The sequence below is a fragment of the Cantharellus anzutake genome (genome assembly GCF_015039405.1).
Source record: "Cantharellus anzutake strain C23 chromosome Unknown EI90scaffold_75, whole genome shotgun sequence".
NCBI classification, from domain to species: Eukaryota; Fungi; Basidiomycota; class Agaricomycetes; order Cantharellales; family Hydnaceae; genus Cantharellus; species Cantharellus anzutake.
Genome location: NW_024067025.1, coordinates 244,215 through 267,654, shown reverse-complemented (window position 1 = coordinate 267,654; position 23,440 = coordinate 244,215). Strand labels below are relative to the sequence as shown.

Sequence of the window (23,440 nt, the reverse complement as noted above, 5' to 3'; positions counted from 1 at the left end):
TCGACGATTATGTGTCGGTGGACATCCACCTGGACAAAAATGCAGAAGACATTATCCCCGACAGAATCGAGGAATACGAAGAACTGCTACTAAGCAGTACCCTGAGTAAAAACTCAGAGAGAAAGAGACTCGCAGCGATACGCGCGAAAAACACCCTAGAGGAAGCTCTAGGGGGGAGCGATAACCTAGAGGAAACTCTAGGGGGAGTGCCCAAAATCTGGAAGAAATCATAACTCCAGAAGAGAACCTTCGAAAACAATTCGAAGAAAAAGACCTCATTGAGGCAATAAAATCTGGATACTTGAAAAGCCAGATCCACCGGGAAATCCTAGAGAACCCGGGGAATTTCAAAAACTTCTCCATAAAAGACGGGCTGATAACCTGACTTGGAGAAGGAGGAACGACCCAAATAGTAGTCCCGAAAGGAAACTACGAAAGGAAGTCCATTTGGGGAATAATCCTCAAGAACATCCACGAAACACTTGGACACCTAGGATCCAAGAAAACAGTGGAAACCCTCCGTCGACACTTCTGGTGGAAGTCGATGAGAAAGGATACCCACAAGTTCTGCAGGTCTTGTGGAACTTGTCAAACGACAAAGAAAAGCACCAGGAGAAATCCCAGAATGCTTCACCCACTCCCGACCCCGGAGACACCATGGTCGTCAATAGCCATGGACTTCACAGGTCCATTCCCAACAAGCTTGGGATATGATTACCTCTGGGTAATCATCTGGAGGTTGACGTCCAACGTCCACCTAATTCCAATAAAGACAACAACAAACACACTAGAACTAGCATTCGTATTTCTTCGTGAAGTTGTAAGACTCCACGGTCTACCACACTCGATCATATCAGATCGAGACTCAAAATTCACATCAAAATTTTGGCGTGAACTACACCGAATACTCGGTGTACAGTTGAAATTCACAACTGCATTCCACCCGCAAGGCGACGGCCAAGCGGAAAGAATGATACAAAAAGTAGTACAAATACTATGCGCGATGGTTAGACCAGACCAACACGACTGGGCAGCGAAACTGTCGATGGCGGAATTCGCGATCAATGCGAGCTCAAACACATCCACAGGATTTGCCCCGTTCAAATTAATCTACGGCCATATGCCAAAGATGTGCCTAACAGCACCACTCTCGGACTACCCAGGAGTAAATGACTTCGCTCAAAAAGCGAAGGAAAACCTCATGGCAGCACACGACGCAATAATACATAATCGCGCTGCTCAAACAATCCAGGTGAATAAGAAAAGACGCCCAGACCTGCCTTTGAGAAAAGGCGAGCTTGCATACTTATCCATGGATAAGCTGAACCTACCCAAAGGCAGGGCAGGAAAACTAAAGCCCTTATACATAGGGCCTTACGAAATTCTGGAAACATTTCCAGAAACGTCAAACTACGTCCTCAAGTTGCCACCACAACTTGAACAACGCGGAATCCACCCAAGATTCCATGTATCCCGGCTCGTACCTCACGAGCCGAATGACCAGGAAATCTTCCCAAATAGGGAAGTAAACATATTCTACGATTTTGGGGAAGACCCCGATCGCGAAGCAGTAGTTCGCGAAATCCTAAACCACGCATGGGTTCACAACGAACTCTGGTTTAAGGTTAAATGGGAACTAGGGGACACCACATGGGAACCCCTAGGAAATTGCAACGACCTCGTCCACCTGGACGAGTACCTCACCTTACAAAATGTAAGGGAACCAGAAAAACTCCCCATCAAAGAAGACAGGGGACTCTCAGCATCACTACGCCCCCAAAAATGGAGGCGGAGGAAGTAAAGCCGAGGGACGATGGCCCACAGCCAAGAGCGTGAGAAAGTTCTGGGCAAGTAACTCGCCCGGACAGCCACACCATGTACGAGAAATCACATGGGCTAGGCGAGTAACCCGCCTAGACCACGTGAACCACAGGCTCATGTGCAAAAGAACACACATCTGCGGCGAATCCCACGCACACAAGAACGAAAACCCCTCCCACCACCACGAGTAACATAACGACGAAATGTCATTCTCTGGGGGAGGTAACCCTCGGTTCGATCCAAACAAACCACCAGATATCGAAATACGACAACCTGGGGAGCAAGACTCCCCGGAACAACAACAACACCAGGTGCAGATAAGCGCCATGGATTACACGACGCACGCAGCACAAATGAGTGCTGCGAACCAACAACCATCCGCGTTGCTAACAGGCACCGCATACCCCCAGCCTCCCCAAAGAGGCTTCCAACCATATGCGGTGCAAACTGCACCGATGGCGCAACAAGCACCATTCCAGGGGCAGCATTTGCTGCTGCAGCCCCAGGCATACTCCCCAGGGAACTTCCCTGGCCAGATCAACCCCTGGATTAGCCAATTCGGCCCAGGTCCAACAACACCCCAGCCAAATGCAGGCTGGGAATCAGCTATCGCGTCAGCGGTAGCTGCTCAGACAGGTCAGCTCCGTGAGGAGCTGAAAGAGATGAAGTCCCTCATAGGAGGGAGACAAGGGAGCGACAGCGGCTCCTTGTCCAGACCGTCCAAACGGGCATGGTCTGATAACTCGAGGGCATCAGAAGACGCCTGCGACCATTGCGCCCACTGGAGGCGCGAATACAACAGAGCATGAAGAGATGCTGAGGGCATCTTTGACTCTCTGAAAGACACAGAGAGAGAAGTCGATCTCCAAAAAAGGGAGATCGAATTACTGAAACGCGAGCTCAGAGAGGCACACGCACTGGCAGACCTCGCTGCCAAACCCATCATGATGGGGGCCTCTCAGGTCAGGGGGAGGGGATACGGTGCCGGGGCACTGACTATCCCGCCACCCCGTGGGCAGGCGACCCTGTCCGGGTTGCATAAGGGCCCGCCCTCAGAAAGGCAAACCCATGTCGAGGGGAAGAGGGAGAGCGGTAGGCAACCGACGGCAGACCCTAAAACGGGGACCACTGCCAGAGGCGGTGGGCCGCTGAGTACCTCAGCACCCTATGGGCAAGCTACCCTGCAGGGAAGTGTCCACATGCTATACGAGACCGCCAAACTCAACGAGTTCGGCAAAGTCGAAGCTCCAGTCGACATAACAATCGACCCCAACTTCCCCATGAGGAGAATAGCGGGGTCAGAAGCGGCGCATGATGCCACATACGCTTGGTGGACAAGCGTGAGTGGGAAAGAATTCGTACACTGGTACGAACAGGCCAAAGCCGCCTTCAAAAGCGGCAAGGTACACAGAACCCTTCGCGAAAAAGCGAAGGAAACCGAGAAATACTTCTTGGGACTCCCAAGTATCGCAAGACTCATGGAGGAATATAATTCCCCAGAGAATAAGGGAAAAATCTCCTGGGAAAGTCTAGGCAAAGCTGCCTACTTAAAGTCCCAGTTCAAACCACTCAGGACTCCTGAGGAACGTGCCGCAAGAACTGCAGAACGGGAAGCGAAAGCTTCCAAATACCGGGAAAGAGACGCAAGTCTCCGTGCTGGACAACCAGCCCAACGACCATCCTTCCCCACGGGAAGAATGGTAGACCTACCGTACTCTACACCTGAGCCAAGCAGCTCAGGAACACAACAACCTGCTCCCACCCAGGGAGCACCCACTTCGTCGAGCCCACAGCCCGACAATGTAGCCCAGGCTACGTCATCGCATCCGACACAGCAATCGGATGTCCAGATGAACAACCCGGAGGAAAACCCTCCTCCGGGGCAATGAATCCACCCTTGAGAGAAGGGAAAGTGACACGGTAATACGCCATCGAGGCACCTGTGAAAACACCTTCCCCCAACTCGAGGCCCCGCACACAATACTGTATGCGAGGAACCGCAAGTAACAATTGCGGAAATCTCCACTCCGTCAAAAGACCCACATCCACCACCGCTCGTGTGTAAACACCACTTACACATGAACCCTCACAGAACAAGTGAGGAACACCAAAGACATACAACCTTTGGGTTGAAATTCATTTTCGACAAACCCCACCATTTTTTCTCTTCTCTCCCTGCGATACCAATGTATCGCTGTTCACTTCAAAGTAATGGCCCACACTCATTCATTCCTTAAACCCCCTCTCTTTTCTTCACCGACATGTACAAAATCGCCCACTTTAAAGTGGCGACAACAAAACACTCATTGATAATTCCAAACTCAATGTAAATCAACTATTAAAACTCTGTTTTATTCACTATCAACCTTGTATGCGTTGCAAATGCAATGCAAGGGGGAGAATGTCAGGGCAATAGCCCCGAACCCCGAGTCACATGTAAATTAGATACATATAGTCACGTGGGCAAGCAGGAACCTCCGGGTAACTGCTTACACACCACTGTAAAATACACTATCTTGTATCACTTACAGCCTTGTGTGCTGAGCCACCCTAAGACCTCACACATAACTTGGCAGAGGTTTGACAGAAGAATGACAGGAGGAGAGTGATGAGAGGAGTGGGGAGAGGAGTGGAGGAGGAATGGTGTCAGGTCTGAAGGTGAGTATCAGAGTGGACAGAGGTAGGGTAGGAGAGGGACGGAAGGGTGGAGGTGACATGAGGAGTGAGGAGGAGTAAGAGGAGGAGGGTGGCGAGAGGAGTGATGTTCAGTCTGAAGGTGAATATCGGAGTGGACAGGGATAGGGTAGGACTCCGGAGGTGGTGAAGCAGAGGGTCCGGGAGTTGGATCGGGATTGGGTTTGTATGGATATGACAGGGTCACGCATCCAAATGGGCTTGTGGTTTGTCACCTGGTAGAGATTTTGTGTCATGCTTGGGATGCACTGGTAGTTGGTCACATGGGTACAGTAAGTCTGGAAAGTCCGAACTTGGAAGTAAAACTCCGGAATATTGGCAAAGGTAAATAAATGGAATCGGCTAACCAATACAATGGTTATAAGCGGAGGTGGGGTCAAAGGCCCAGGTCAGAGCTAAGACTGGAGGTCTGAGATGGAGATGCAAATGGGATTCTGGAGTGGAGGTCTGGAGTTGGGAGCATAGTTGCATACTTGTTTGGAAGGTGTTGAGGTTGAGATCAGACCTGGAATGGTCCGGAGTCGGACCGAAGGTGGTGTCAGAGCCAGAGGTGGGATAACCTCTTGGGAGTGTCAGGGTTTGTCCCTTGTCCAGAGGGGATGCAGTGAGGAGGTCCAGGGGTGGCACTGGAGAGTCTTCTCCAGCCACTAGTTCCTCAAAGTCACTGAGGGTGTCAAAGACATGGCGAGGAGGGGCAGTGTCCCTGGACCTTTCCCCGGAAGGGAGGCTGGAGGTAGAGAATGGGCAGGAGGACCGTGGCCTCAGCAACTCAGAGAGGAGCGCTGTGCCTACATTCGGTAATGCTTAAGAGTCTGGTCCTTAACTTCAGAACGAGGGGTGCAAACTCTGGGGGATAGTCGTTTGTCGATTTTTGCACTAAGGTGCCATCAACTACAGTACAGGACTTATATACATAATAAGAGACAAATGGGAACAAAGGGAAAACCCAAGAGGGACTTACCCACTTGCCAGGTTGGCAAGCTCATGAGAGAATCGCCTTATCGAGCATTGTGGAGTGGGTAGGTGAAGGGTGGAATTAGCGACAGCTATTGGAGAGTGGGAAAACCTTTGTGGGGGTGGCGGATGTCAGGGCACACCCGCCTGACCCAGCCCCACCCAGCCCCACTTCACCCGGTACCCCACCACCCAGTCTCCTCCTACCTCCTCCCCCTTCCTTCTTTCTTTCTTTCTCCATTTCACTTATTTCACTTTCTCTTTATTTTCTCTTTATTCTACATGCACAACCTTTCCCTGTATCAATGTACCATTGACCCACCCGCAGCGTGCTCATGACACGCCCAGCCCAGGCGCCTTGGGCGACCCCCCGCTATGTCCAGCTCGCGTGTTCACAGCGGACGCCCTCGGGATCCCCCACAGGGACACCTGGGTGACTACAGCTGTATGCGAGGATGACGTGGCACCCGTCATGTGACCCAAGCCGCATGTATATAAACATACCTGAAGTGGGAACCAAAGAAGTAGCCTTCTTCTCACCCTTTTCCACTTCAGGTAAGTAGCATAGCATTCCCCTTTTAATAATAATAACACCCTTTTCCACTTCAGTCTAAGTGGCCAGGGACTGTCTCCTGAGCCGGGCCTGCCAGTACACACGCCCGCTCCACACCCCATGAGACTTCTAGTGTCAGGCATCTCACCTGGGCCTCCTCTACCCTGGATGCATCCCTGACAGCGGAGGTCCTAGGAGGTCCATAGTAATATTGGGTAGGTAGAAATATTAATAAGCATTTAAGGTGAGGATAAGAGGTACTGGAGAAGGTACCAGAGATCAGAGGTGGAGGTGAACTGGAGGGTATGGCAGATGTGTGGGGGGAGGATGGACCAGAGGTGGACTGGAACAGTGGTGGAGTAGAACGGAGGTGAGGCAGAGTTGGTATGGATATGACAGAGGGGACTTGCCCTGGGCTTCACAGGGACGCATCTGGGGTTGAAGGGGCCCAGGTGTAATGCCTGGCACTGAGGCCCCCACGGGGTGCAGAGTGGGCATGCGTACTGACAGGCCTGATGCGGGACAATGGTCCCTGGCCACTCAGACTGAAGTGGGAATCATGAGAAGAAGGCTACTTCTTCAGTTCCCACCCCAGGTACTTTTATGTACATGCGGCTTGGGTCACATGAGGTTTGCCACGTCACCCCACATACAGCCATAGTCACCCGGGTGTCCCTGAGGGTGTGTGCTGCATGCGCACATGCTGGGTTGCACCATGAGGCTGTCTGGGTCGTCTGGGACTAGGTGTGTCATGCGCGCGTTGCAAGTGGGAATTCAGCTACAGTCTCCAGAAAACAGAAGGTAGCACTCCAACTCACTCCCCAAAAGCTAGGGAAGAAAGAGAAAGGGGGCTGAAAGGGTGTTGCAGTAAGAACAGGTCCATATATTCAATGGGAAGGGGGGGGAATTTCAGGGAAATATATAACTCTGGTAACTCTTGCTTATCTTCTTTCCGTGGTGGATTTCCCTAAAGCCCTTTACCAATCGTCTGGCCACTCACAGCACCCAAGTACACAGACTTCAAAAGTAGTGGGAGGGGGGGAAATCGCCTATTCCGTTTCAATCGCTATGTACATATATCCATACAGCAAACATACAATTTGTGAAAAGAGTCCGAAATATATGGGTTTGGCTGAGCTAAGCCTCCACCAACAACGGCAGTAAGGTTCAGCTGCCATTGGCTTAGAATAAAATTCCAAACAACAAAAGAAATTGAAAAGGAAAACACAAACTTCCTCATACCACTCCATACACTGCGTCAAACCTCCGTCCCTTTATTGCATCCGACTCTCCTTATCCATAGCTTTCTAACGATACGGATTTTTAAAATTTGGTGGAGATTTGACTGAGAACAGGAATTCTCAGAAGCGGTATACATATCTCGATTATCTGTGCACAGGGAAACTTGGTCCAAATAAAATGCCATAATTCCAAGACTCCTCCAATGACTTCTTCAGAATTTATATCATTTGACTAGCCCATATTTTCATTGAGACTAGCTTGCACATGAGCATCTGAACAGTTCATATCGTCCTGTGACTCCTGTCATGCCCAACAATCAGAATATCTCCACAACTGTCATATCCATCCACGGCCATCGACCTCCACTGCCTCCGATCCTTCCGGACCACCTCTGCTCTTTCTTCACTAACCTCAGAGCTCCCGTATTCCGCAATCACCTCCACCTCCCTCAATGGTCACCACCCCCTCTTTTCAATATATTACCTACACCTCCCTAAGTACGGAGCCCTGAAGGCTTCCAGACAGCTCCGACGTCTGCTAGCGCACTCCTGCCTCTGCTGGGCAATTCACTTGCTTGCCCTGCAAGCCCACCTTCAAGTCTATCCCTCCTTTCCGTTTCTGGGTTATCGCCTGCCATTCCACTAACCCCGTAACCCGACTTGTCGGTAATTGTCAGAGACCAGATTTGAGACGAGGGAGAGTCTCCGTGACGGAGGGCTTTGGCCTCAGCAACTTCTGCCAAGAGCGCTGTGCCTAGTGACACGTCCGTGCCCTAACTTACTGACTGGCAATCAGAACCGAAGGGGGGGGTAACTCTAGTTGATTTTATTACTGGGGTGTAACCTATGTACAAGTGGGATATATATATGGTTACAGCGAAGACGGGTCCGCAATTGGCGGAGCTGAACGGAGCGGAGCTAACGGGGTTTAAACATTAGCCGACTGAATATTACCAACGAGTCGGGTCACGGGGTTAGCGGAAAGGCAGGCGATAACCCAGAAACGGAAAGGAGGGATAGGCCTGAAGGTGGGCTCTGCAGGGCAGGCGAGTGTATTGTCCAGTGGAGGCGGGAGTGCGCTAGCGGACATCGGAGCTGTCTGGAAGTCTTCGGGGCTCCATACTTAGGGAGGCGTAGGTAATAAATTGAAATGAGGGGGTGGTGACCATTGAGGGGTACCGAGAGGATTGCGGAATACTGGAGCTCCGAGGTTAGTGAGGGAGGAGCGGAGTTAGACCGGAGGGATTGGAGGAACCGGAAGTCAATGGCCGGGGATGGATATGACAGTAATATTCAGTCAGCTAATGTTTAACTCCGTTAGCTCCGCTCCACTCGGCCCCACCATTCATGGGCCTGCTCTCGCTATAACTATATATACTTAACTTGTACATAGGTTACACTTCAGTGATAAAATCGACTAGAGTTGATCCCCCTTTAGTTCTCGTTGCCAGTAAGTAAATTAGGGCACAGATGTGTAACTTGGCACAGTGCTCCTGGCTTGAGTCACTGAGGCCAAAGCCCTCCGCCATGGAGACAATTCCTTCGTCTCGATCTGGTCTCTAACAACAACCACTGAACCAGTTAGGGTGAAATTCACCACTGAGTCTTTGGGAAATTTTCTGGATTTAATGACCCCAAGATCATCCTCTTCTGTCAACTTATGACCCTGTTCCCATGGTCGCAGTCAAGTGCACAGACTTCACACATGAGGACATCTCAGGTTGAATTTCTCCACCAAATCTCAACCAATTCCTTTGCGGAAAGACTCTTTCGGTTCGTATGAAAACCCTCTTTCCTCTTTTTCATTACTCCCTCCTACGATTCCTTTTTCCTAATAATGTACAAGGGCGGGAGCCCAATTTTGATGTTTTTGCTGCGTAAGGTTCCATGAAATTGAGCACACCCGTTATGCACTCCTACAGCATCATGGGTGGGTCAATAATACATAGATATGGGGAAAGGTTGTCCATGTAGATAAGGATAAAAGAAAGAACAAAAGAACAAAAGAACAAAGGGACAAAAGGAAGAACAAGAAATGAGGAACAGTGATGAGGGGTGGGGAATAGAGGTGAGCGGGATACCAGGTGAGGGCACATGGAGCCAGGTTGGGTGGGTGTGCCCTGACATCAACCCCCTGTGAGGCTGCTACAAAAGGGGCCTGAGAACTGTGCAGTTGTTGAGTCTTTCCTGAGTTTCCATATTAGGCACCATGGGAAGATTCTGGGTGAGCTGCTTGCCCAGAACATTCCCACGGTTGTGGCTGTGCTGGTTTCTGGGCAAGTCGCTTGCCCAGAACGTTCCCATGGGTTTGCGTCCCTGTACTATTGCGGAACAGCGGAGGAAAAATGGGGAAAAATGGGGGAAGGGGTGTCTGAGGGTGTGTGGGGTCAAGGGCTGTGCCCTGACAGTCAGCAAGGAGAAGGTGATGGAAGGGAAGTGGGGCTCCAGAGTCAGTTTCGGAGTTCCAGGAGCCCAGAGCAGAGGTTGGGATTGTACAGATGTCCAGGGATGCGTGTGCTCGCACAGGTTGCTCCGATAACCTAGCTGTGATTAAAGCTGGGGGAAAGGAATGTCCCCATCTTAGAGTCAGCTATATACATGTAGAGTCCGGCAATAAGGAAACCAAACAGATCACCGATAGAATCACATGATTGTAGAATAATGCCGGAGATGATCCGGGCTACTGGGGCTTAGGTAATCGGAGTAGACAGGAATTGCTGGCATACTTCCCACATGTATATGCGCAGCCAGCATAGGGTCCAGGGTCATTGCTGATTGTTACAACCTGGCATTCCCCAGAGTCAGACGACCTCCTCCCTGACCTTTTCCCATGCCTGAACACTCCCTGCACACTCCGCTCACCACCCATCACTGTCTAACTACTCCCCACCACATCTCAACATCTCCTCCCCTAATTGTCATTGAACGACTCAGCGGCACAGAGTGCCACGACCTCTTGTTCCACATTTCGCCGCACCTGGTTATCATGCAGTGAAGGTCACGTTGACCTTCACTGTCTTAACCACGTGCCCCTTTGTTTGTTTTCCTTCTTCTTTCTTCCACCCACAATCTCTGCAAGATCTGGCAACTTACTTTCTATTCAGTTCCCTAGTGCTTATATACAGCCTGTAACCACCGCTTGTACAGTAGTTCGAAATCAACTAGAATCCTCCCCCTAAGCTTACCTCTGACCTCCACCTTCTGAAGTATCGGGACCACATCAAGAACGAGGTGCAACGCTCCTCTCTGAGTCGTTGAAGCCAAAATCCCAGCCTGCTCGCCTAAGTAGCCTTGGCCTTGAGATCGGTGAGGTTGATCCTCGGTCATGAGTAGGATGCCTGTATCGTTAGCAGCCAACATCCGGTCGCTGGCAGCTATCATCAGCAAAGCTTCGCACGGTTCTGACAGTATTTTGAACTCCCCATCGCTCTTGATGCCCTCACAATGTCACGATGTACGACTCGCTCACAGGTCCGGAACACTGCAGCAGGACCTTCTACAATGCCTTATAGAGACTACAGCTCTAGTAGGCCATTTGAAAGAGGTAGGATGGAGAGACATTTTGAGAGTTTCACAGCAGGCAATGATTACTACCTACACTCCTCAACCCTGATGAGGCGATGCTGAGACGCTAGCAAAAGCGACTCTGACGACGACTTTGAGGATGGTAACGAGGGCAAGGAAACAGCTCAGGCTCTGCCACTGTTAGATCGGGTGGATTCGGACGACTCCGGAATGGAATCGGAGACTTAGCGTGGAAGGACCTTGGCCTCAGCAACTCATGCAGAGCGCTGTGCCATTGCTGGTTGTCCCAGGGGTCCCTAATTTCGGATCTAGCAGAGGGGAAGTCTAATCAAGTCAATTTCGGACTGAGGTTACAAGTTACTATGTACATTGTATATAAGGAGGGGTCCGGAATCAAAAGGAGCAAGGGTACTCCGAAAGCAGACAAAGGGAGCTGGGAGGAACAACACCGAGGGTCAAGTGTTTGACTCAATGGTGTTTCCCAAAGGAGGAGTGAAGGGCCAAGGCCCAAGGAGGAAGGAAGGAGGATGGGAGTGGGGAATGGCCAGCTGACTGAATAGAAAGGAAGCAGCAGCCCAAATAGGAATGAGGGAGAATAGTGGAATTGAATGGAGCAATGCAATAGTTGCAAGGTCCGACATAAGTCCGGAAAGTCCGAACTCGGAAGTTAAACTCCGGAATATGGCAAATGTAATTAAATGGAATGAGCTAACCAATACAATGGGTATAAGTGGAGGTGGGGTCTAAGTCCGAGGTCGGAGCTAAGACCGGAGGTTCCGGAGACGGAGACACAACTGGGATTCCGGAGCGGAGGTCCGGAGTCGGGAGCATAGGTGTTGCGTGCTCATCTGGAAGGTGTCGAGGATGAGGTCGGACCCGGAATGTTCCGGAGTCGGACCAAAGGTGGTGTTGGAGCCGGAGGTGGGATAACCTCTTGGAAGTTGGCAAGGAGGAGGTGGCAGAAGAAGTAGGACTCTGGAAGTCAGGTTCGGAGTTCCGAGAGCCTGGAGTGGAGGTCGGGATTGTACAGATATGACAGCCACCACCGGTGACAGAGAGAAGGACATCAGACGCTTCAGCTGAAGCAGCCACTGCGGCTACCCAAGACAATGGTGAGGATGACATCGAAGAGATCAATCCTGAGGAAGTCGAGCTGAAGGATAAAGTTAACTTCATGCTCACCAGAGCAATCTCGGAACTAACCTGCACTACCCACAGCATCTGCCTGATCATTCCTAAACCTCCACCACCAGCACCACCTCCTCTGCCTCCATGCCATGAACCTCCCTGTGAAAAGGTCCCCAAACCCGACCAGTTCAATGGATCAGACCCTAAAAAACTCTGCACATTTTTTGTCCAATGCAAAGTAAATTTCAAAACTCGAGCTCACACCTTCCCCGACAAATCCGACAAGGTGTTGTATGCAGTGTCATACCTAAAGGGCCTGGCCCTCAACTTGTTCGAGCTGGACCTCCTCCGCAGTCATCGCCTAGGTCGAGAACCACGATGGATGAATGACTGGGCAAGGTTTGTGCACAAGTTGGAGCGCAATTTCAGCCTGCATGACCCTATCAGCAAGGCCAAAGAATTATTATTCAACCTCACGATGAAGGATGGGCAGCAAATTGGTAAATACATGATCAAATTCAACCACTATGCGGGTAAGTTGGATAACTTCGGCGAAGGGGCACTCTGCACCATGTTCTATCGCAGATTACCTGATCAAATTAAGGATGAGATCACTTGTTTTGGTAAGCCCATGTTGTTGTATGACTTACGAGACCTAGCCGAAGATATCGGCGGCCGCTACTGGAATCGTAAGGTTCAGACCACTCACAATGCTAACGACAAATCGCCACATAAACCCTCTCCTGCAAAACACCAACACCCTTCCGACCCCCCACTCAACCCTAGTAACAAAATGCTGAAGGACAAGGAGTCCAATGGCAAACCAAAACCCGACCTTGCTGCAAAACTCGGCAAAGATGGCAAGCTCACAAAGGAAGAGTGCCAATGCTGCTTCGACAATAAGCTTTGCACGTTCTGCAGAAAGGCCGGTCACGTAGCTAAGGACTGCTACAAGGCTGGCTCTAGCTCTTCCACGGCTAGAGCAGCCAAGGTGGCAATGCCTGAACCGGAGTCAGACTTGTCGTCTGACCCAAAAAATTAGCCAGCAACCATCTGGACCATGCATGATCAGATGGTTGTGGTCAACCAGTTCATGCGCAGAGGGAGGTACGCTCCCAGTCCGATTCCCCAGAGCTCTCCTGAACCATCGCCAAATGTTGTTCTGCCAGCGGACACATTGGTTCCCATTTCTAAAGACACACCAAGTAATCCCAACCGCCAGGCTCCTTTGATCGAGTTGGTCAGCCCTGCGGCATTTGTCCATGCTGCCCGACTCAAAGGTTCTGTAACCTTCAGCCTGAGCATCCCATCCCAAGCAGGCGAGCTGCGCTCATCCACCTTGTCCGAGCCCACTGACCTCAATGCCATACCGAAGGTCTATCACAAATTTGCTGATGTGTTTAGCAAAAGCAAGGCTAACACTCTGGTGCCACATTGTGAGTTCGACCTGAAGATAGAGCTAGAGGAAGGTGCTCACCCCCCATTGGGAACCTTGTATTCCCTATCCCTGACTGAACTTGAGGCTCTTCGAGCATTCCTAGATGAGCACCTTGCAACCGGCTTCATTAGGCCGTCTTCATCAGCTCACACTGTGCCGGTGCTCTTTGTCTGCAAAAAAGATGGTTCACTCCGTCTTTGCATGGATTTTAGGGGCCTCAATCAAATTACAAAGAAAGATAGATACCTGCTGCCTCGCATAGCAGACCTGCTAGATGTGCCAAGCTGAGCGAAGGTCTATACGAAACTCGACCTGCAGCACGCCTACCACCTTGTGCGCATCACCGCTGGCGATGAGTGGAAGACCTCATTCTGAACCCACTATGGTTCCTATGAGTGGCTAGTCATGCCATTCGGGCTTACAAATGCACCTGTGGCGTTCCAGCGGTTCGTCAATTCTATCTTCGCCGACCTCTTAGATGTCTGTGTTGTCATATACCTGGATGATATCCTAGTGTACTCTGAGGACGAGGCCTCCCTTGAGGAGCACGTCCAGGAAGTCCTCCAAAGGCTTTGACAGCATGGCCTATTCGCCAACCCGAAGAAATGTGAGTTCCATACCAAGACTATGGAGTACCTTGGGTACATACTTTCTCCTAGCAGACTTGCCATGTCCTCAGAGAAGGTGAAGGCCATTCAAGATTGGCCTGAGCCCCGTAAGGTAAAGGACATTCAGTCCTTCTTGGGATTCACTAATTTCTATCAGCGATTCATCCACGAGTATTCCGATATTGTGGTACCACTGACCCAGCTCACCCAAAAGGGGGCTCCCTGGGTATTCACCGACAATTGTTGTTCAGCTTTCCAACTTAAGGATGCCTTCACTTCCACCCCCATTTTGACCCATTGGGTTCCTGACACGCCACTCATAGTCGAAACCGATGCCTCCGATTACGCGATTTCAGGCATTATCTCTATCCGCTGTGTGGATGACAAGATACGCCCTGTCGCTTTTCATTTGAGGACACTGATGGCACCGGAACTCAACTACGACACCCATGACAAGGAGCTTCTAGCGATCTATGAAGCATTCTGAGGGTGGCAGCACTATTTGGAAGGTTCCAGTACCCCTGTCGATGTGGTTACTGACCACAAGAATTTGGAGTACTTCTGCACCACGAAGCTCCTAATGCGCTGCCAGGCCTGTTGGTCGGAGTTTCTCTCCCAATTTAACTTGGTTGTCCATTTCCGCCCAGGAAGACTCGGCACGAAACCAGATGCATTGACTAGACACTGGGACATCTACCCCAAAGAGGGGGATAGGGACTACGCTCACGTAAACCCCCAGAATTTCTGACCAGTGTTCACACAGGAGCAGCTCGCATCCTCCCTAAGAGCTACATACCTCACTGAACCTGTACTATGAGCAAGTTCCCTCGTCGACGTCGATGCCATCCACAAAGACATCCTAGCTGCCCTCCCCACTGATCCCGCCATTGCCGACTACCTTGCCAGCCTGATCCCAGAGGACTCTCGTTGGTCTCGAGACATAGATGGCCTATTATGGCTAGACAACTGAATCTATGTCCCCGATGCCAACGACCTCCGGCTTTGCATCCTGAGGTACAAGCATGACCACCCACTCTCTGGACACTTTGGACAGAACCGAACCGTGGATCTGATCCACCAAGAGTACACCTGGCCAGGTGTACACACATTCGTCAAGGACCATGTGTCCTCCTGTATGGCATGTGCCCACACCAAAGCCCCACGACACAAGCTGTATGGCTTGCTTAAACAGCTCCCTATTCCTGAACGCCCATGGCACTCCATATCAATGGACTTCATTGAGCACCTTCCTGACTCCTCTGGCTTCATGGCTATCTTGGCAGCTATTAAAGCAGTGCATCTTCATGCCAACGACTGATACCATAACAGCCCCGGAGTTGGCGAAGTTGTTCCTCCTCCATGTCTTCTCCAAGCACGGCATTCCTTCCCACATAACCTCTGATAGAGGTTCAGAATTCGTCTCCCACTTCTTCTGCTCTCTTGGCAAGGCCTTGGACATTCGCCTACACTTGACCTCAGGTTACCATCCCAAAGGCAATGGTCAGACCGAATGAATGAACCAAACACTGGAGCAGTACCTGCACATCTATTGTAACTACCAGCAGGACAATTGGTCTGAGCTCCTGCCTCTGGCGGAGCCCGCCTACAACAACACGCTGAATGCTACAACCGATGTTTCACCGTTCTTCGCTAACAAAGGTTACCACCCGAACCTTGCCATACACCCCGAGCGAGATCTGACTTTGGCGTGAGCCCAGGAATACTCAGTCGATCTTGACTCTCTCCACCAATTTCTATGGGAGGAAATGAACCACACACAGCAGCGCTATCAAGGCCCTGCAGATGCCTGACAGCTACCTGCTCCCCTGTTCGACATTGCCAGTTCCGCATTCATGAAGGCCAAGTACTTCCACACCACTAGGCCTTCAGCAAAGCTCACCAATAAGAACCTTGGGCCATTCAAGATCATTGCGCAACCAGGTTCTCACTCTCATACCCTCCGCCTCCCCAACACCATGAAGGCTGTGCACCCAGTCTTTCATGTCTCCCAACTTGAGCCAGCTGTCCCCAACTCCATCCTGAACTGCACGCAGCCGCCACCACTGCCAATCAAAATCGATAGCAAACTCAAGTATGAGATCGCCAAGATCCTTGACTCTAAAATCGATTGTCGGCAAAGCTGCAAGCTGTTGTATCTCGTACGTTGGGACAGTTACAAAGGGACAACAGAAGAGACTGAGTGGCTCCCTGCAACCGAACTTGGTCATGCTTCAGACCTCATTGCAGACTTTCACTCACAATACCTGGATAAGCCAGGACCAACACATGCCTAAGACATGGAATGGAATGGATGGATTGCATTAAGGATCATGTAAGAACAAAGTGGAGTAGGAGTCAGAAGTGGACATCACGGGCCGATCAACTCTAGACCCCACCTGTCAGGGGACGACTCCCGGGTCCCCATGACCCTCCCCTATGGTCCACAGTCTCTGGTCTGGCCAGCCCTATCCAGGGCACAATCCTACTGTGGGTAAGGAGATGTATAGATAAAGGCAATGTAGAATACACTTGCCTACTGTGGGTAAGGAGATGAGAAGGAAGCTAACTTCTCATCTTCCCACAGTGGCCACAATATCAGCAAAACTTCCAGGGATACCCGGAAGTCACATGAAGGGTAGGAACTGGGCCTGGAGCATGCGGTGCGCAGAGCATGCAGGAAGCGCGGCGGGTGGATGCGGGTCCGGATGCGGGTCCGGGTCCGGGCTAGTCAGGGTGTGTGCCCTGACACCACCACGCTCGCCTCCCTCTCCCCTGCTTCCCTCACCTTGTGCCTAGCCCTCGCCTCCATCAGTCGCCTCTCCTCAGTGTCACAGACGTGTTCCAACAAACACCCCACCATGGCGGTTAGACCAGAGATCGCTTGATGGATGTTGCAAAGCACAATCCTGTCCTTGTCATTGACCACCTTGTCCTCCTCTGATTCCACATTGTCTACATCCATTGTTGACCCCTCTCCTTTCAGCACCTTGATACGAGGTCGCTTCATAGCCTGAGGCATCCCTGCCCCGCATACGCTGTAGGAGAAATAATATTCAAAGAATAAAACAATGATCTATCAGAATAGTCAACAAACAGGTGACAAGTTCAGACATTTAACAGATCTCATGATCTTTATGAGACTGGACAGACATTAGAGGATCATTATAAATTATCTACACCCATGTAGCATGAGATTTAATCTACTACAAGCATGCCTAGAACCTGGCATAGGTGTAATATTCAAAGAATATATCCCTACAACAAGAAAATAGCACATAGACGGCAGAATAAGAAGGAACATTGGGAAAGAAATGTGAATATCTCGGGAACCAGTAAACTTTTGACTGTAATCTTTTTACCATCTGAAAGGACTGTTTCTAAACTTTATCCACAGTTTTGTTTCATTCTAAAAGCTTCAGAACTGACGGAGATATCGCTCAAACGACGAAACACCTTATAATTCATATATATCTATTTGCTAATTCTTATAAAAAGTAATGTGACTCAAGGGAAATATATTGGCGCCCGGAAGTCTGGCGGACCGAATACCATATGACAGAGTATTCCCTGGCGCGGGCGGACAGTTTTTGATCGCATCCGAAGAGGAGAAAATGCTAAAAAACCGGATCTTGTATATTTTCCCATGATTCATCAAAACTTTTTGATTTTAAGCTCAAATAAATCGGAACAACGGAATGATTGATGATCTGGATCTCGGATCATAAGCATAAAGTGATTCAGAAGTCCGCGGATCAGTTAATTAATTGGGAAAGCTCTAGAACATTAGTAATGATGTGGCTTCACAAAAAGGGGTGAATTAGAGAACAGTCTAGAAAGTTCCTTTATAGCCGAGTCATTTCTAAAGATAACCGTTCGTAATTAAGGCGGTGTAGAGCATAGCTTTAGCGCTACAAGATCCCGCTAAGATCGGCCCAAAAGACAAAGAACTGAATTACTTATTGCTGAGTCATGTCCTAAGTCCATTATTAAGCTTACACAGCCCAAGCCCCTATATCATTCTAGAACTATCTATAATACAAATGTAGCACATGTAACTAGTGCGAGGCGTGGGAGTAGAGAGGCCTCTGAAAAGCATAAAAGGCCGCCGCTTCTGCCCCCTCTCAAACCTCAGGTAGAAATAAAAGTTTAATTCTCCTCACCAGTGGTTGGTTCGTTTGCTCCAAAAGATAAAAGCAAATATTAGTTGTTAGCTAATATAAAACTAACACGTCACTCTAAGCGTGAGTTAGGGTCAGTTAGACACAGCTGAACAAAAGTGTCATAGTGAGAATTAGTGAGAATTTGGTGGAGGGACTTCTTAATTGAATAATCTCTCAGCAATACTTGGTTATCACACCACAGGAGAAAAGTGAGCGATCCTGAACCTGCTAGATAACTAGCACGCACTCTAAGCGATAGAAAGAGCAGTTTGGTCACTCCTGTATTGAGTAACATTTATTGCGGAATTATTTTATTAGTAGTTTTCCTTCAGTAAATTATCAGGAAAATCATGTCCTACTGAAAAGTGGTAAATCTAGGTGTAATATTGACTAGAAATCATAGTAAAGTCAATATAGAATTTTATCCATAGACGATCTATACATCAGGTGAGATCGTTGGGGGGTGTTTATTGTTGTTTAGACAGTGAACAATTATATATTTGGCAACCAAAACACAGTCAGTACGCAAATCAGCACAAACTCTAATATCATTATTGGACATAGGAAACTGGTTACATAAGGTGATCCAGCTCCACTCCTTCAACGCACTTCTGCCTGGACTTCTGACATGCAGTGCAGACGCCATGATCACTGTTGCCTTTAACGCACTCCACACCTCTCTTCACACAATGTTTGCAGGGTGGTAGTCCTTCTCCCACCACTGATGTAGCAGCAGGACGCTTTGATCAGGATGATCAGTAAAGGTTCCTGGAAAAGATCACACTAATTGGGGTACTCACCTTGCCTGCGACCACATCTGATGCCCTCAATCGCCTCTCCTCCTCAGCGGTGAGGCGTGCAGCCTCAGCTCAAGCCCTGGCCACCTCCTCTTGTTGTTGGGCCTCACAACACGCAATCTCAGCTCTGTGACACTGCAACCTCTCCACATGCTTCTGTTCCATTAGCTCCACATCGTCATCGGACTGATCAACGACGTCCTCCTTGCTCCACATCCTTATATCTGCTGGGTTTTTCTTGGGAGCCATGAGGATGGGAGATCAGAATGTTGTGGTGGTAAGTTCGATCACTGTGCCGGTGGAACCAAAGTTTCAGGCTCAGCTGAACCGATTCCCACACCAGTTCCTTGGGACTTCAAGGGTTCAGTCCTAAGAGGGGGATACTGTCATGACCTGGCGTTCCCCAGAGTCAGACGACCTCCTCCCCAACCTTTTCCCATGCCCAAACACTCCCCACACACTCCGCTCACCACCCATCGCCATCTAACCACTCCCCACCACATCTCAACGTCTCCTCCCCTAATTGTCATTGAACGACTCAGCAGCACAGAGTGCCATGACCTCTTGTTCCACGTTTCGCTGCACCTGGTTATCTCATGGTGAAGGTCACATTGACCTTCGCTGTCTTAACCATATGCCTCTTTGTTTGTTTTCCTTCTTCTTTCTTCTGCCTGCAATCTCCGCAAGATCTGGCGACTTACTTTCTATTCAGTTCCCTAGCACTTATATACAGCCTGTAACTATTGCTTGTACAGTAGTTCGAAATCAACTAGAATCCTCCCCCTAAGCTTACCTCTGACCTCTGCCTTCTGAAGTATTGGGACCACATCAAGAATGAGGCGCAACGCTCCTCTCTGAGTCGTTGAAGCCAAAATCCTGGCCCGCTCACCTAAGTAGCTTCGGCCTCAAGATCGATGAGGTTGATCCTTGCTAAAGCTCAGTCATGAGTAGGATGCCTGTATTGTTAGCAGCCAATGTTCAGTCACTGACAGCTATCATCAGCAAAGCTTCACACAGTTCTGACACTGATCCCTGACAACAGATATGACAGCTGGTGTAAGGGATTAACCTTACTTCACTATAATTCCGATTATAGTGATGCTATTATTCCTTTATTTATTTGTGCTGAGATATGTAAATTACATATATATACCTCAGAGTAGTTGTAAAGGCCCAGTAGCTTTTTACCTCTACCCCATTGAATATACAGCACATTTAAGCTTATATTTAGATGGACTAACTGAGGCCTGAGGTGAACAGGGGAATGGAACATTACTGTCCCCAAATAAGTAAGCAACCCTTCAGCTGGCCACTGTCTGGAGGGGTGTCCAGACTGTTTCCCACAGTGTCAACACACTTTGCATAGTTGGATAGCCCCTTCAAATAGCTTCCAGAATATATAATTTGAGACTAAATTGACAAGCAAGTTATTGAGAAAAATGCAAAATACTGTTTTGGATGCAAGTCTTTGGGATAGTGCTGGGCCACTAAATTTCAGTGACAGTCATCGAAATTCCTGGGTCACTGATATCCCAAAGACTCACATCCAAAAAAGTATTTTGCATTTTTCTCAATAACTTGCTTGTCAATTTAGTCTCAAATTATATATTCTGGAAGGGGCTATCCAACTACACAAAGTGTGTTGACAGTGGCCAGCACTGTGCACAGACATGAGGTGGACAGCCACACTAACCCAAAGACTTGTGTCCAAGAAAGTATTTTGCATTTTTCTTGAAGGTTTATTGGTCAATTCAGTCTCAAAATATATATTCTGGAAGCTATTCAAAGGGGCTATCCATCTGCATAAAGTGCATTGAGACTGTGGGAAACGGTGCTGACACCCCTTCAGACAGTGACCAGCATTGTGCACAAACATTAAGTTGGACAGCCACCATCAAAAGACTCACATCCAAAAAGTATTTTGCATTTTTCTCAATAATTTATTGGTCAATTCAACTATGTAAAGTGTGTTCAGACCATGGAAAACAGTCTTGACATCCCTCTAGACAGTGGTCAGCATGTGCACAGACCATGGGATGGACAAGTATGGCATTCCAGGACAATTTGCAGCCACTGAATCAAACTGAATTAGGACATCTGAGGATATTTGCAACAATGAATGAAACTGAATGGCCAGGATGTCCTAGGATGTTTATAGTGAAAAAGGCCTTTTAGGCCCCATGCAAATGTCCTGAGGTCCCCCTATAAAGGCCCACATAGTGGTTGTCCAAGGTGCAACCTCCGGTTCGGCATTTCCCAAAATCTTGAGGCAATCAGAAAGTCACTGAACCAGGGATCAAACTCGATATTACACAAAGGGGTGTAAATATAAAGATCTCTGCTCCTACTATCTACAAAGGTCTCAGCTTTTATACGGTTCTGGGGTCGCTTATCGCTTACAGTCGCTCCTGCGATGTTGACGACTCGCATCTACGGATTAGGGATTAGTTGTCAGAACCCGTATATAAATACTAAAAGATAGGGGAGAATAAAAATTGGGCTTAAAACCTGCACTTACGACAAGGTCTAGTCGTTCTTTTGGGCTGAAGAGCTCGCCTCGGCCGCTTCTCCAGCGGTGCCATCTGATTGTTCCGTCTGTAGTATTGTAGTCTGAAAAAGAGGCCACACCAGGATTCGAACCTAGGACCATCCAACATATATTTGGAGGTGTTAACCACTACACCATATGGCCGGTAGCCATAGGCCTGTTCTCTAGGAGTGACCACAACACTCCCCCTTAGACCATGCGACATTGGCAGGCAAGGTCCCAGGTGAGGCACTCGGCCTTTAACAGACGTAAGGAGAGGGGCAGAGTGCCTGGGCTCATAACCTATTGTAGTCTGAAAAAGAGGCCACACCAGGATTCGAACCTAGGACCATCCAACATATATTTGGAGGTGTTAACCACTACACCATATGGCCAGTAGCCATAGGCCTGTTCTCTAGGAGCAGATGGTCTGACCACAACATGTAGGGCCGCCATTGAGAGGTCATTCATGTGTCCGATCGTGCTCGAGAGTGAAGGGGAGGCCGGTGTCACAAAGCTCGGAGGGGAAACGGATGGCACATATTCCGCGTTCACAAAGAGATTGTTGGGGTCGATCGTAGTGGTATCTGTGTTCGCGAATGGGTAAGGAGTTGGGGTTCCTCCGCTAGGTCCCTCATTGTCGGTGCGTCGTTCAATGGGCCTCGTTCCAACGTTACGGTATTTGTTGCGTCCGTGCACACCGCGTCGGGTGTAAGGACCCCCGCGGTGGGGCGGTGCCCGCTCTCGGTTGGAGTAGGGGGATGTAGGAGGGAGTGGTGGGCGCGTAAACCTGCTAGGGGAACCGGTTTGCCGACCCCCACATTCTACCCAAAAAGGCTGTCTACTCACCGCTCTTCCCTATACATGTGGACTACTATCAATGCCCGGCTATTCTTCACCCTGTCTCGGCCGAACTTCAAATTTACTTCGGTGGGGCGACAGTTCTTGTGGCTGGTCAACAACCATTGTTTCGGTTGTTGCTGTGTGACTACGATCAAGGCGCAGCAAACTCCATGCTCGCCACACGATTCCCTGCAACTGCATCCGCACCGGTTAGTAAGCTCCGCGTTGCAATGCTTCTCAGCCACCTCGGGAAAACAGTCACATTATGAGACTGTGACCATTTTATCCGAACGACGCAGCAGGTCATGTCAGGTAGAAAACAATAGTGTCCAATGCAGAAGCTTCCATTACGAACAACTGCATAACGTTAATTAGAGATGGCCAAGAGTCTCAATTTTGGCGCCCGTTGAACACTCGCTGCAGGCCAGGCCATGAACTTCGGCGTTTAAGACTAGGTTCGCCGCAGCCCGAGGGGCTGATTTCATTAGCAGACGGAGTTCCACAAAACCTTGAGGGGGAGAGCCCAATTCGGGACGGGTTCTTCTCTTGGCAGTCACCTGTTCCGTACACTGTGCCCCCTTCGCTAACCCTAACGAAATCACTACGGACTCCAGGCACACCTTTGATTTCCGTTCTCCATGCATGGCTAATTATTCGGAGGGTTTTCGGCGTACCCTGCATCCAGTCCACTAGATAGCTGGCATCCCAATGGGCCTTGCTACGGACGGCATTACGCTCAGCTGACGCCTCAGCTGGTGCAGAATGGTTGACCCGGCCTCAGATGTAAGTGCGTGTTCCTTGAGCCAGAATTCCAGCACAGCAGACACAAATCGGACTGTTGATCGTTCAACATGAAGCTCCTCACCATCTTTGCCCTTACAATCACCTCTGCATTTGCTCACGACACTAGAGTATTGTCCGCTGAGCAATTGAAACGTCGAAAGGTGTGTTAAATATGAGGATTTCTTCTCCATTCCCTAATGGTGTTCGCAGCTTGAAGTGGAAGCACGCAATGTCGCAGCCAGGAAATGCGCCCCTGCCGTGCGCGCATTTGAGAATCAGCGCCGCCACATTCGCCGTGACCTGAAGCATTTATCTTTGGACCTCCGTGGAGGAAATTTTGGTGCTCAACGGGAAAAGAAGATCAAGAA

General features: G+C 49.5%; 2 non-coding genes across 2 annotated transcripts; both read right to left on the bottom strand.

The window, feature by feature from the left end:
* Positions 1-21,538: 21,538 nt before the first annotated feature.
* Positions 21,539-21,611, bottom strand: EI90DRAFT_t228. Its single transcript has one exon. It is a non-coding gene; the product is annotated as a tRNA-OTHER (tRNA).
* A 157-nt stretch (positions 21,612-21,768) lies between these two features.
* EI90DRAFT_t227 lies at positions 21,769-21,841 on the bottom strand. Its single transcript has one exon. It is a non-coding gene; the product is annotated as a tRNA-OTHER (tRNA).
* Between the last annotated feature and the right edge of the window lie 1,599 nt (positions 21,842-23,440).